The sequence below is a fragment of the Mus pahari genome, chromosome 1 (genome assembly GCF_900095145.1).
Source record: "Mus pahari chromosome 1, PAHARI_EIJ_v1.1, whole genome shotgun sequence".
NCBI classification, from domain to species: Eukaryota; Metazoa; Chordata; class Mammalia; order Rodentia; family Muridae; genus Mus; species Mus pahari.
The window spans coordinates 103534845-103550620 of record NC_034590.1 but is presented as its reverse complement, the minus strand read 5'-3'; the positions used below and the strand labels follow the sequence as shown (position 1 = coordinate 103550620).

Here is a 15776-nt window from a genome sequence, read left to right as displayed (position 1 = left end):
CCATGGTTGGCTATGTGTTACACCCCCAATTTCTTCTTTCTTTTTGCGTTCATTCCTGCTTAGCATCTCCTCAATATGCCTCATCCTATATTGAAGGCTTTTCCATTCCTCATCATGCATTGCTGGCGTCTCCATGGCCAACACCTCCACATCTCTGCCCTCGATGCTCTCTTGTCTAGTTGCCACCTTGTGTTAGTGATGGGATTTGTATCACCATGACCAAAGTTCTTTAAAAAAGGTTATAGGAGGAAAGATTTACTTCTGACTTGTGGTTATACGAGCTATGGTCAGCTGAGAGTTTTGCTTCTAGGCCTATAGTGAGGAAGCTCATCATAGTGGATGAATGTGGCAAACTTGCTTACCTCATGGTAGCCAAGAATAAAAGAGATGTAGCAGGAAGGATCCAGGCTAAACTATATTCTACAATGGCGCATGCCAGTGAATGCTATGAGCCTTGCTTTCAGCAGTTCTACTATCTCTGAGTCAGTGGGTCTCAACCCCTTTGGGGGATCACATATCAGATGTCCTGCATATCAGACATTTACATTATGATTCACAACAGTAGCAAAATTACAGTTATAAAGTATCAATGGAATAATTTTAGGATTGGGGTCCCCACAATGTAAGAAACTATATTCAAAGGACACAGCATTAGGAAGGTTGAGAACCATTGTTCTAAATAGCCTGTTCAGATCCTGAATCTAGCAATGGATTACAGCATTAATTAGGTCACCATCCTCCTGATCTAAACACCCTTGGAAACATCCTCACAGACATGTAGAGAGGCTGGTCTGTAAATCTAAACATCTCAATCCAGTCAAGTGGACAATCAAGATTAAACATCCATCCTTACCTTCACTTGGTGCATTGCCACCTACACACTTTCAAATGTACAGCCTGAGATCACCTTCTCCAGAGAGTTTCATGTTGTTTATAAGCCTCCTGTTTTATCCCAATTCAAGTGGAGTTTTCCCCTTCTCTCAGCCCATGTAGCTTTGTAATAGCGTGTGCCTTTCGTTGTCCCTATTACTAGGATTGCATGTACTAATGGTATACAAGCTACTTGAGATCTCTTTATGGGCTTCCCCAACACCAGACATATGCAATAATAGATGTCAGTAAAGGCTGCTTGGATTGGATTAAATTTTAAGCTGCATTTAACCTGCTAAAGGAGCAGATTTAGGTCTCTGCTGTTTAGCTAAAGGAGTACAACCTTCCTACAGCACTTACCATGATTCCCCAACACATACTTAGTGAACGATTTCCAGAAACTTTCTAAGCCTGTCCTCTACTTCTAAGAGCCTCCCTTCCCCTCCCTCATCACCTCTTATCAGCAGGCCAATACAGGCAGTATAGTGAGGAGCCAGTGACTCGTGTTTGCTCCCCAGATGTCTTTTACTAGTGGACTTATCTCCCAGCATGTTCTTTGAGCCAGATGAAGGTACAGGCTGTGCTACGGATGTCTCATGATTACTACCGATGCTGGACTAGAGGCATGCACACTACAGTGCATCAGGGACTTGGTGAGTTGTTTAGATTTCTTAGCCTTCGTTTCCAAGTAATCAAGGCAATCTAGCGCACTGTTTTATGGCTGAACCTTTGTCTTTGAATCACCACAGAATGGCCAAAACATAAGTAGGCAGTCTGGAAATGACTAGAATTTAAGCAACAGGAGTCTTCTGCTCCCAGCTATCCACCAGATCTGAATAGTACTATGAATTTTTGCTCAACTGGTCAGTGTAGAATTTGAGAAACTTGTTGCAGTCGGTCACTAGAGTCACACTTGTTTCCCCACAAAAATGTCATTACCATCACAGAACTGTCAACTGCCCTTTTCCCTCCTAGCAACAGGCTACAAGCTAGACTAAGGACAGAAGATGTTAGCAGCATCTTCCTTCTGAGAACTTCTCCAAAATGCCTAGGCATTTACATGTCTCTGAAAAATAAGGTGTGTTTTACAGTGAGTATGTTCATTTTCAAATAGCCATCATTAGTGATGGAGGATGGAGCTCCACTGATAGAGTGCTTGCCTAGCACGTGGAAAGCCCTGGCTTCAATTTCTAGCACTTAATAAAACCAGATGTGGTGGTTGGTACATGCCTGTAATCCCAGGACTGAGGCAGAGGCTAGAGGATTCAGAGGTCAAGGTCATCATTGACTATGAAGATAAAGGACATTTTAGACTACGTGAGACCATGTCTTGATTTAGAAAAAAAGGAAGAAAATGAAAAACAAAACCACAAAACCCATTCTTGTATGGTTTACTCACCCAATGAAGACAATTATGAATTCTTCCAGCTACCCACATGCCACGCCCTGCGCACCCCCCCCACACACACACAAAGTTGCTCTCACTGAGTCTACACTGAGGTTAACATTAGTTCCTGCCTCCCAGAGTGCTAAGAGAACTGTGGAAGATGTGTAAGCATAGTTTGCACAAAGTAAGAATCAATAAATGCCCAATCTGGTTTCAATTACACACTTATTATTATAGTCATTTCATTTGCCTACTGCAGAACCATCCAGGAATTAAGCAGAAGAAACCTAGCAAAAGGTATCGATGGCTTGTTGACATCAGCCACTCAAGGTGGGATGCAATAGTGTCCAGATGCCCTGCAATAGTGTCCCTATTGCTTGAGCACAGATGGGCGATACCATACGCTGGGCATGCTCCCTGCAGTGTCCTGTAGCCATCCCCGCTGCTCTAGAGGTACAGGTGAGATGAATATGTCTAAAAGGCAAAAATGGAAGGGATGAAGCCATGTGAGTATACATGAGTAGAGGGGAAATTTCCCACAAGGGTTGCCTGGGCATCTGTCTACACAGCCTTGATTAGATTACATCCCAGCACTGGGAGCTTTCACAAGGAGGAGAGAAGAAAGTAGCATGAGGTCTCGAGGCTCTACTGCATTTTGTGATGGGAAAAACATGCATTTACATGGCACCATTGAATCCTATTCCATGTCAAAACCCACAGTTAAATTATGTGTCTACCTATTTCTGCCTCAGCACAGAGATTTTTTGACATCCTGAGGAGCCTGGGGTTCCAGCCATGGCTTTGTTTGTTATTTGTGTAGAAATTCCATATCCGTTCCAACTCAAATAAAGCAAACTTGCTCTTCATTAAGCAGGTTCACGCAGCTTGGGTCAGACGCTTTGCTGAGACCTACCATGACAGGGAGGGAGGCTTGCATCACAAACCGCTGCGTTTGCAAGATCTCATGGAGGGGGAAGCAAGCCCCCACTCCCCTCTGCTACAAGAACTGCTTACATTGTGCTTAATTTTGCCTCATTTTGCCTTGATTTTGAAAGTCTTTGGGGAATTTCAATGGAAAGCAAGCAAGAACATTTAGTGTTTACTGCTGACCCAGAAATACAACTCACTCTCCTGCTTTGTAAAAATCCTTAGCAGTCAAAGCAGTCAAAGCTAGTGTTTACAAAATAGGTAAGGGGGCGGGGGCTCTTTAAAAAAAAATCAAGGGCATTTTAGAATATGTTTTTACAACTTGACAAAGTCTGTGGAGAAAACAAGGCTTAAAACTAAAGTGTTAGGAACAGCTGCCAATTGAAAATAAATCATAAATGAAGATAAATTGCCTTTGAGCATATCATGGAGAACAATGGGAAAATATTATCAGAATTGTAAAAATCTGATTTGCATGCATCTTTTTCCCCCAAATATAGCTTTGCAATCGTAAATTGAAACAAGCAGAGACCAACTTGTGTAATGGAGTAAAATCAGCCTGAGATTCCAAACGTGTGTGTCAGGAGACGGTGATTGGATTGGAAAAACAGAAACAAATAAACTTTGATTTCCCCTCACTAACTTTCTCCCCCCCCCCCCATGGAGAATTCCGAAGGCTGTTTATAAATCAATTCACCACTAAAACCCCAGAGAATGTAGCAATAATATAGTTAGTAATGCACCTACTAATATCCCCTGCTTCTCTTGGTTCCACACACATATCTCCAGTATTCTAGCAATGGCCATGAGTGCATTCTCCACACATGCATTCTGTTCCCATTTTCTAGATGGGGACAGTATGCACAACATGCGCCAAATTTGCCCCCAGACTCCACAGCCCTTGCATCACAAAGACACCACTCACACTTCATTCACACATTATGTATAGTACTACCTGCGTTTGTGTGACCTCCTCAGGTCTCCCAGGCTAGCCAGTGTTGAGCATGGGTACATGGCATTGGTGCATCTTCAAAATAACTCCACAGAATACTGGCATCATGCTAGTGATGGAAAATAACTGAAGCCCAAGACAGAGATTCTGCCAGTCTCACTGCTAGTCATGTGATCTAAGATACACGAGGACAGCTTTGACTGAATGATGTTTTTATAAGAACTCACTCTGGTTGGGATTTTTCTGATTGAGGTATAATTGATATCACACAAAAATTATCCATTTTAAAGTATACAATCTCAGTGTGTTTTGGTATATTAACAATGTATTATAACTACTACTACAGTCCAATTTACTAGTATTTCTTTCTAGCTCCTTCCAAAGCCACCAAAAGAACCCCCAAAATAAGTTACTTTCTAGTCCTTATTTCCATCCATCCAAAACTTTTTTAGTCCCTCGTCAGTATGCAACTATGGATTTCACTATTTTATTTTTATTTCTTTTAGTGTAATGTACACACACATACATATATGTGTGTACATATCTTACACACACACACACACACACACATACACACACACACACACACCATGTACATGTACATGTGGAGGCCAAAGGTCAATGTTGGGTATCTTCCTCTATCGCTCTCTACCTTATTTTTAAAAAGAATTTATTATTTTCATGTTACATGTATGGATATTTTGACTACATGTATGTCTGTGCCTAATACTTTCAAAGTCTAGAAGAAAGCATTGGCTCCCTTGGAACTAGAGTTATAGATGGTCCTGAGCTGTCATGTGGGTGCTAGGAATTGAACCTGAGTCCTCTGGAAGAGCACACAGTGCTCTTGGCCACTGAACCATATCTCCAGTCCTGCTACTGTATTTTTTGAGACAGGATCTCTCACCAAACTTGAAGCTAACTGGCTGGCTAGGCTTGCTAACCAGCAAGCACCTCCAGTCCTCCTGTCTCCAAAGTCCAGGTGCTTGGGATTGCAGGCACACACTGTCATGCCCAGCTTTTTAGTTGTGTGCCAGTGATCTGAGCCCAAGACCTTATATTTGCAAAGCTCTTTGCACGCTAAGCCATCCCCTTCTAGGCCTGGATTTGTCTATTTTTGTTCCTATAAATAGAATCATACAGTATGAGTCCTTTTATATCTGGCTTCTCTCACTGACAGTGTCTGTTCAAGGTCATCTATATCGTAGCACATGTCAGAATTCTAGCTAACACCATGATTTTATTACTGAATAATATGGATCCTGATTGGGTTGTGCACGTATTAGTTACTGAACAATATTCTGAGGCCACTCTAAATATAATTAACAAGATTTTGGTGAACCTAAGTGAGCAAACACTACAAGGTCTAATACCTCACCTGGTACCCAGTGGTCATATAGATTACATTGTAGCAATGACAGCAGTGAGCGAAGCTCTGCCCGGCTCCTGGGAGCTTTCAGAATACCGAGGATGCTCATGGCATGACCACCAGGCTAGTGTTCCCTGCTCTCAGCCTCCATCTTCAACCCTAAGAGGCCCTTCACTCATGGATTTCTGGCTTCAATTCTTTCAGCTCTTGAATATGTAGATTTTGCTGCAGGCTCTCAAGCATTCTTCTCCCTGCCTGGAAAAATTCTACGTTCCCACTGCTGTGTGTGCCTTCTTACCCTCTAGGTCTCAGGCTAAATGCTGAGAGAGCACAACTGACCACCTGTCTAAACTAGGTACAGCCAACCCCTTTCTCTCCCAGGACTCCCCTTGTTCCCATTAGACTCATTTCATAATTTAGAATTGCATCCTAATGTGTGTTTATGAATTATTCATTGATCTCCTCTGTTTTTCCCAATAGCTAGAGCAGGCATCTCTTCTGTTTTGGCTGTCCCACCACTAGGACTTAAGAACACCAGCACATTTGGAGCCAGTCACTACCCACAGGGCTACCTTTGTACTCCTGGCCAGCCTTGTCTTCTGGGGGGAGAAAGGGGACTGGGGGAGGACAAGTTCTACTTTTAGATCAATAGTGTCGGTGTCCCGTAGCAACTTCTTAGATGTGCCCACCTTTGGGCCTCACCCAAGAATGCTGGGGTTGAAGGTCAGCAGACTGGTGTTAACAAGCACCCCAGGGGAGTCTACTGCTGGCTAGAAGCTGAAGAACAGCAAAGTTGGAAACCCTCTTACTTCACTCATACCTCTGGCACTAGACCCTCCCACCAGGTTGAGTCCTTTGATCTAAAACATGATCCATAGAGGCCGGGAGAGGCTCCTAGGTCACAGGGTGATAACAGAAACTAAAGTGTCACATACACCTAGAAGAGATGGTGAAAGTTTCATCAATTGAGAAAACAGAATGGCTGTTGATTCAGAAATCCCATACCTGGGTGTATATCCAAAGGAAATAGAATCCGAGAGACATCTGCAATCTATGTTCATTGTAGTAATCAGGGTGGGCAACACCAATCCAGGGATCAGCCAACTATGGAATTGATAAAAAAAAAAACTCTCTCTCTCTCTCTCTCTCTCTCTCTCTCTCTCTCTCTCTCTCTCTCTCTCTGTCTCTCTCTCTGTGTGTGTACATGTTGTAACATTATGAATGAAACTGGAGGGCATGATATTAGTATAACATACCAGTCCTGGAAAATACCAAATGGTCCTGATTTCATGTGGAACCTAAGAGCTAGAGTTCATCAGGATAGGAGGTGCTTGGTGTTAGAGAGCCCTGGCCTGGACTAGGTGACCTGAGGAAAGTTATGCCTGAGTGAGTGGGACACACACCTCGTGTCCCTTTCTGACCCTTCCTTTTCTCACCTTCTCCATCTTTGGTGAGTGCCATCTCCCCCATGTCTGTCAGGCTTGAGTCACATGATACCCTGCCTCTATTTCCCACCCACCTGGTGATGCCTGATTACTATGTCGTTGTCATTGTAGACCCACAGGCTTCTTCTGCTGTGAGCTGGGGACCTAAGCCGCCCATCACCATCTACTTGGCTTGAGCCCACCACACCTAACTGTCTGGCAGTGCTTCTCTCTTTGGAGTTGGTCCTGTTTTCCAGGATTACCACCTGATACTCTTCTTGCATCTCCCTTGGCATTTTCTACATAGTTGGAGAGATGCAGAAATCTACAGCGTGGAGTTTGACCATCCAGATGAGCCAACAAAATCATCGATGCTTTGGGTCTGCTTCTCCCCAGGCCCAGACAAGCCATGAGTATTTGTTCTCTCCCAAGATGGTATTTATTTCTTCCACTGTATCCAAGTTGCCATTTGGTGTGAAGGAGACACGCAGTAAATAATGAAAGAGGCACATTACTCAACTACAAATGGGATAACCAATTTGTCACATGAGCCTGTGTGATTGTCAGATCATGTGACTCCAAATATCACATGTATATATAGCAAATGCCGATAAAAATGACAGGAATTACCAGGTGGCATCTGAGTTTATATTTGAGCACAAATTTCTAAGCAGAAAAAAGTAATTTCTGAACTTCTCTGACTGCATAAATAATGGTTTTTGGTTTTTATCAACATATGTAATATTATCATAAGTGCTATTATTGTGTAAAATTGCAAATGGACCTGAGCTATTTATACAAGACATGGAAGAAACAGCAGCAGGAAGGAAATGATTCACGGCCTAGTTCCCTTTTGGCATATTTCCTTCCCGTCACTTTTCTATAACATAGCAATTTTGTGACTGGTGGTTTCCTCAGTATAGAATCTGGGCATGCCAGCCTACTCATGGGCTCTGCCTAATGTGTGTCCCCTGCCTTTTGAGACTGTCCCCAGGAAGGAAAACTGTAGCTACTACTTAAGAAAAAAAATCTATGTTGTTCTCTCTCTCTCTCTCTCTCTCTCTCTCTCTCTCTCTCTCTCTCCCTTCTTCCCTCCCTCTCTCCCTCCTTCTATCCCCCCTTTCTCTTTCTCTCCTTCTTTTCTGTGCATGTATGTGCATATGCATGTGTGTGTATGTTTGTATTACCCACAGAGGAGAGAGAGAGAGAGAGAGAGAGAGAGAGAGAGAGAGAGAGAGAGAGAGAGAATGAATTAGAGTTATAGGCAGTTGTGACTGGGAACTGAACCTGGGTCTTCTGTAAGAACAGTGTTGCTCTTAATCACAAACTCCTCTTTCTAGCGCTAGCTCCCAGGTTTCTCTATGGTAACACAAGAGTGTACTTATGTCCCTGGTATACATATGTGAAAGGTGATATATTGCCCTTCCTTAATCACTGCCTGTTTCATTTCCTTTTTAGAAGCTTCTGTGATATGAGGTGTGGACCATAGTGCTGTAAAATACCAAGTAGGCTATGGAGATAGCAGTTGTCACTTACTTTGTCATCTGTTACTGCTCCTTTCCAACACATGGGGGACTGGCACAGATACAGCAGTACAGGGCTCCCCTCATTTAGTTCATAAGTGTTCAATAACCTGTAAGGACTCTGTTCTTCCCATTGAATGCCCAGGTACCTGGGGCAGGGAGGGGACTTCGTGGTTCACAGAAAGCCCATGAAAGAGCATTAAAACCAGCCTGCAAACACCTTCTCTTCAAAGAAGTACCAACTCCCTCCAAGCCTGCCGCGTCCGCAGACCTGTGCACTTTGTCCATCCCCTTCACTGCTCTGGCCCACACCTGCCCTCACACCGTGACAGCCTCACATAGAGCACAGTCCTTCAGTTTTTCCATCCTTAACCCTTTTCCTAAGTACTTTGCTCAGGAAGCGTGCTCTTCCAGCCCTCTGATTTATCATGCGGTCAGAGGGCCAAGGCCATGTTAATACAGAGAAAAGTGGGAACACGGGCATGGTGGGAAATTTGGCTTGACTCATCCAGCATTTTTTTGTAGAGAGCAATTTCCAGGCAGAAGGATGAATGTAAAGGCCCCTGAGAATCATGGGAAAGGGCTCCTACGAGCAAGCATTTCATTTAGTAGCAGTGTAGGAACTGCATTCTCAGAGTGTAAAAAAAATCCCCCACTGCAAACAAGATTCTCAGTGATCTGGTTTCACTCTAGTAGGCCATAGACTTGGGAGGAGGATGTTTTCTATTTAAGTATTTCAAAAACATATGCTTAAAAAAATAACTAAATATATTAGGGTTTCATTAAGATGAAATCCTTCTATCCGAGGGATGTTCGAAGTTCTCTCTTGACAATCTGTTTGCTTCTGTTTCATTAGCTGCTCTGCTTAGTTTTGTGAGGAATGATTTCTTGGACTCAAGCATTTAATAGTTGAATAGAAAAAAGAATCATCTTAGGGTATGCTTTAACAAGGCAAAATCCCTCACGTTGCAAGTGTTAAGCTTTGGTTAATACCAGCCATTGGCTGGCATGTGGCAGGCATTCTTGGGACTTTGCAAACTTTCAAACAATATTGGTTTGCTTTCATCAGCAGCATTTGGTTTTTATTTGAGAACCTGGGCAGCTCTGGGGGTGTAGGGATCCCAATCTACACAGATGTCATATATCCATCTTTCTGCTTCTCAAGTCAGAGCCAAGAATGCCGGTGACAGTCCTCATCCTCCCTTGAGGTCATTCACTCAATCTAGACTTGGGATCCTATGCCCATGTGTTCTGCAGTTCTCCCCCAGGGACCCACAGTGTTGGAGCAGCGTGACGGAAACAGTTCTGGAAACAAATGGGAACCAGCAATACCTGCTTTCTTCTCACCCAGTCCCTCTTCTAGCTCTTGCAGCCCCTGGAAGTATTGTAATACTTTGCTTTCTGTCACTTTGTTTTCCTGTTCTGGTGGTATCAGGATTATTAAGCAGGTCCCTAGGAAGAAAGGAGTGGGCAGACAAAGGGGATAGAGCTCTGTCTACACCAGCCACATTTTCTTCAGAGTTAGTACCTTCCTGAGTCCTGTCTAGTTATGTATACAAGCTGGTGCTTCTCAAGCTCCGATCTGTCTAAGAGCCACTGGGGAAGGTGACTGACAAGTACGTTGTGAGTCAGTAGTCCAGAGGGAGCTGGAGAACCCCTACTTCCAAGGAGCCCCCGTAAAGGGTGGATGCTGCTGGCCCATGCTCTGGATGGGAAAGGGCACACTGTATGGATAGTCTGTCACCTGAAAGCCAGAGGACAATCCATGAGGGAGCTGAGCAAAGTGCTTAGGAAAGGGCTTGAAGATGTTGAAGAAACTCATGATGGTGGCGATGGAGGTGGTGGTGGTGGTGGTGGTGGTGGTGGTGATGGTGATGACAGAGACAAGAAAGATAATGATGGAGATGGTGATGAAGACGATAGTGATGGTCATGAAGGCAATGGTGATGATGATAGAGATTGTGGTAATGGTTATGATGCTGATAGTAATAATAGAGGTAATGGCAACAATGGTGATGATAATAGGCATAATGGTGGTGATGCTGGACATAATAATGCTTATGAAGATAATGGTGGGGATTACGGAAACATTGATGGTAGGTGTTGATGATGGAAACAGTGGTTGTATTGGTTATAATTGGTGGAGATGTTGGTAGTAGAGATAATGGTAGTGGTGACCATAATTGTGATACTACAGTGGTAGTGCTAGTTGTCATGGTGACAGTGATGATGATGATGATGATGATGATGATGATGATGGCAATGGTGATAATAATAGTAACCATGGTGATGGTGGTAGGTGGGGGAAGTGCCAGAAATCTGTGATGGCAGTTATCTTCTGTGATAGTGAAGAACATTCATCTTCATAAAAAGGTCATTGTTGGCAAAGCTGTAAAATCAGAGTGATTTTTCAGAGACTTACGCAAAGGAGCATAGCAGATAGAGATGCATTGCTGGGCAGTATGTCCCCACAGGAATATCACACAGTTCTCCCATTAGCCCGCTTCCCTTAGAAAACAATCAAGTTAGCTTTATTGTCTGTCTGTCCTGGCACCGGGGAAAGAGACTAGACCCTGGTGACCCTTTAGCAAGTGTGGGTTTCCCTTTTCCTTTCCTGAGAAGTTCCAACACACCAGGCTGCTCAGTGGTCTTCTCATTTAACCTTCTCTCAGCTTTGGGCACAGGTTTGGTTATCAGCATCGATTTAAAGGGACAGAAAGTAAGTGTTGCCCAAGGTCATTTGGTTAGATAGAGCACAACCAGAGGCTCAGCCACTGTATTCAACACCCTAAAGCCTTTACTCCATGCCATCCCAATCTTGGGCTGATGCCAGAAGGGTCCGTGATGATACAGCTACCTGATAGGTAAGAGGTCCTTACCCTTGGCTGAGTGATCTGTAGAGAGGACACCCTGGCATATGAGCACTGTGCTCACTACACTCTCCAAGCCCACCCTGTCCTCTTGTTCCTATTACTGGCCCCTTACCTCTGAATCCTTCCCTACACACACACACACACATACACACACAGTTCTGCCTGCATCCTAGAGAGCTTACCCAGGCAGACATTGAGGGTAAAATAGCACTGGCCTGAGAATGGTACTGCTCCTTGTTTCTTTGTGGAGATGCCATCTTTATACCATCTGTGACATGTGCAGAGAACATGGTCCCCACTTGCCTGGAATGTCTGTGCCAGGATTTTTACTTCTACAGCTGTATTCAGCAGGATGTCTCTCTCTGATGTCTTCCAGGAGCGCCTGGGCTGAACCCCAGGTGCTCATTTCATATTACTGGGTAAACTCTGCTCTCCATTGACGTTCTTCAAGGCTGCATCTTTGGTCCATCTGGCTGGTGGGTGGAGATTCCTGTGCAGCCATTTCCCATGTCCTATTGAGGCAGTGAGGAAGTGGTAGCTATACCATACTACAGCATTCCAGGGAGGTCAGAGAGTAGCGTTATTCCCAGCCATGTGCTTGAAGTCTTTGGTGATAAAGGCTGAACATGGTATATGCTGACAGAATAGATGACATCAGGCTAACAGGCAACTTTGTACATGCTTTGGTCTCCCCTCATTATCCAGCCCTAATACATTCTTGCTAATATTCCATGTGTTGCACATTCAACCGTGCTTCCTCCAGCTATGCAAGGAAGTCCAACTTCCCACTGAGGCTTGAAAGCAAGCTGATATTCCAAAGGATTGGGCAAGGTCCTACAAGTTCACAGATAGTCCTGTCCTGTTCTCACACTAATTTGCTGCATGAAATTAGTGAAACTTGTGAAACCCTCTTTGCCTCTCTTCATTCATTTATTCACCTGTAAAATGAAGGCTTGAACTTGAAACCTCTAACCTTCACTGGGACTGACAGATCACAGTCTCCAAGCAGTCAACCTTTGTCAATGATTCCTTTTCTTTTACCCTGCGCTCTGTGATGGATATGATGGGTCATGTAACACACACATAATTCTTTAACATAGGAGTTTTGGTCTTTCCTAGGAGGTATGGACAAGAGGGAGTAAGTATGACACAATAGCCCAGGATGATCATCACTTCAGAGAAGCATTCACACCACAACCACTAGGAGACAGTTCCCGGGAAGCCATGGGCAGTGAACCCTGGCACATGTGCCCTCTTCCGGGGCCATTGCCATTTTAAACAGTAGCTGTCCATCTGAACGTATCAGTGTGGAAAAGGCAGCTAACAGTATGGCTCCGGGTGGGTGCTGCTGCTCGCTGCAGTGCGCCCCTATAACTGGTCTCCCCTCTGCTGTGGTGCCTGCCTGGGGTTGTCCAAGGCTGGACGAAAGCATCAGGAAGTGTGCATCTTCCCATGTTGCTTCCCGCCCACCTGCGGCCGGTGGCCGGTGTTGGCTGTGATGATGTGTCCTTGTGAGGATGGCACTGTGGGTGTTCAGAGCCAGGGTGAGTGAGTCAGAGAAACCAGGAAACAGAAGAGCTCAGGGGACTAAATGCTAGCCTCCAGGAAAGTCAAAAAACGAAAGGCCGTGGTGTTGTAGGAGGATGCAAAGGAGCCTCATAATTTGGGGTGTGGTGGTGGGTACTGTGTTCCCCCAGCCTTCCTGAGAGAAAGGAGAACTGCTTCCACACATCTCTCTTTTCCTTCTCCCCACTGGCCACCTCCTACTTTTCCAGAAAAGCTCCACTTGGTTCAGTACATAAGCTGCCCCTTGACTCTAGGAATCTAGACAGGGTCTCTGTGAAAGGAAGTGGCCAGATGCTGGAGACACACCAAGGTGTGACTTTTCTCTTTTAATAGGTTTTACTCATAGGCACAATCCAGCCTGAACCTATAGAGCTGTCTGTCCCATGGAAGAGCTAAACATGCCATTTCAGCAACCCAGGCAGGCCTCAGGCTTTTCCACATCAGAGTTCTGTGTTACAGGAGTCCTGGAAAGTCCCACTAAAGACTTGCCATATACTGCCCTTCCTCATAATTACCAAGGGGTCTGGGTATTTGGAGCCCCGTGGCCTTAACTTGGAGTATGGGTCAATGAGACATGTTGCTAGGTTGGAAACCTCTGTGATCTGCTTTGGCCCTTGTCTGACATCTGGCTTTGCTGAAGTTGCCATTCCCATCTAAAAAAAACTGAGCCCTATCCCCCGGGAATGCTGTAAAGGTGCTAGCTGCCGGAGTACAGGGGTAGGAACATCAACGTTGGCTTCATGCTTATGTAGCGTTTGACGGACAGAGCCATTTCCCTTGTCCCCCGAATTATATATAGCTACCTCACAGGTTCTCAGCTCGTCCAACCAAGGTCACTCCGTGTGGAAGGCCATTCGTCATTTTACTGCCTGTGATGTAGACAGCAAAGGCTGACACCAAGACAAGCTCTGTGGAGAACCAGTACCAGCTCCAATTAGTTCTTGTTCTCAGCCTTTCCCTCAGCTGATGTGAGCGAGCAGGGGACTAAACGTGGCAGGTGGAAGCTGAAAGGGGAGGGGAGAAAAGTAGCACGCCTCTTTGGAATCAGATTTGAGCCTTTGTCAGTGCGCTGTTCTTTAGACTTATTAAGAGAGCAAGAATTGAGATTAAACCACACCCAGTTATTTAGAGCTCTGCTTATTATAAGCACAACCTCCCACTGCATCCTATCTGGGCATTCATGAAAACTCACAAACCGTAAATGGATAGGGGAATAATGGGAGCCAATGCGGAGTATTTTCTGTTTGAATAAAGCAAAACGTTTGTGGCCAAGGAGTTGGCAGAAAGCTGGGCTTTCTAAAGCTCCAAGCAACCCAGGGACAATTAGTCAGAATGACAAACCATCTGACAAAGGCACTTTCCCTCAGCCCACGTGAAGGGAAGGGGAATCTCCAGTAAATCTCATTTCTAAAAGGTTGGGCTGTGTATCGAATGGCATCTGAGGTCTCTACAGGGATAAAGAAAGAAATGGGTGGTGGGTGCATACATACCTGACATCACCTGATTCGAGGAGAGTATGAAGTTGTAGGTGCATCACCCTATCCACCATCACCAAAGTCTCTTGAATACCAATGTCTGCATCTTCCTTACACTTAGAAAACAAGCCAGAAATGAGGATAAGGGCCCCACAGGGAATCTTTGGGGACTCTATGGGTTGGTGTGATCCACTAAAGAATACTTGGTGCGTGTTGTCTGCTACTCAGTGGGTCAGGTTGCATGGCTTCTGGAAAGCCAGGCAAGCTGTTCCTGCTGAGTGGAAGAGACAGTCCTGTGGTTGCCACTCACCTGGATCAGGCGCTCTGCTCTGTCTTCTTCCAGCACTGTCCCTGAGGTGGGTACTGGGCCTTGTCACTACTGCTCAGGTGAAAAGCACCCTCACAGAGAAGCTAAAAGACCTGAGCAGAGAAACATCTAGAAATGGAGGCATGCTCTGTAAACCTGCCAACTCATTCTGTGTAGATCCCAAAAGCTGATTGCCCCAAGCAGATTACGTTCTTATGAGGGAGAGTTCTGTGCTATGGAGACACTTGGACCTGTCCTCTTTCTAAATACAAGTTCTCTGTAACAGCCTGAAATGTGTCCACGAGCCCCTTTGACTCAGGACTCTTCCTGCCTCCAGAGAGTACCAGCATTCATGTTCCAAGGGCCGCTGTTCCTGCAAGTAAGCAGTAACCCTGCTCAGAGAGGCTGCCCTGCTTTAGACTTCATGAGACAGCCATCTAGGCTAGGGACTTCTGGTGGATAGTGGGTGGCCCTGGACAAGATGGTTTCTTGCGATATTTGGTTCTAAGGGTCTATGACAGTCAGTGACACAGGAATATCACCTCAAGAAACTGGAAGAGGCTGCCATTTTTGACCAGACAGCTTTAGATATAAGGTTTAACACAGCACCTGCCAAGCTCCCTTGCTCTGTGGGAAGAATGAAGATGACTTCCAGGGAGAAACAGAATTCCAGCTCCCTTGAATTTTAGATCTGCCTCTCCCTCCCGTCATTTCTGTGTTGGTTAGAGTAGATAGAAGCTGCTGGACATAGTCAGCCATCGTTGGGAAGAGAGGCCCCTTGATCTTGCAAACTTTATATGCCCCATAGAGGGAAACGCCAGGGCCAAGAAGTAGGAGTGGGTAGGCAGGGGAGCAGGGTGGGGGGGAGGGTAAAGGGGACATTTGGGATAGCATTTGAAATGTAAATGAAGAAAATATTTAATAAAATAAGTTGAAGAAGAAGAAGAAGAAGAAGAAGAAGAAGAAGAAGAAGAAGAAGAAGAAGAAGAAGAAGAAGAAGAAGAAGAAGAAGAAGAAGAAGCAGCAGCAGCAGCAGCTGGCCAAATTCCCTCTTCTTCACCGAGGAAGGAAAGACATGGAGAGTTGATTACAAGCATGTTAAC

The 15776-nt window shown here is 44.9% G+C and overlaps 1 protein-coding gene across 1 annotated transcript in view; it reads left to right on the top strand.

Moving 5' to 3' along the window:
• Adam12 (ADAM metallopeptidase domain 12) overlaps positions 1 to 15776 on the top strand; it is a 324955-nt gene that overhangs the window by 115805 nt on the left and 193374 nt on the right. The gene's annotated exons all lie outside the window — the stretch shown is intronic.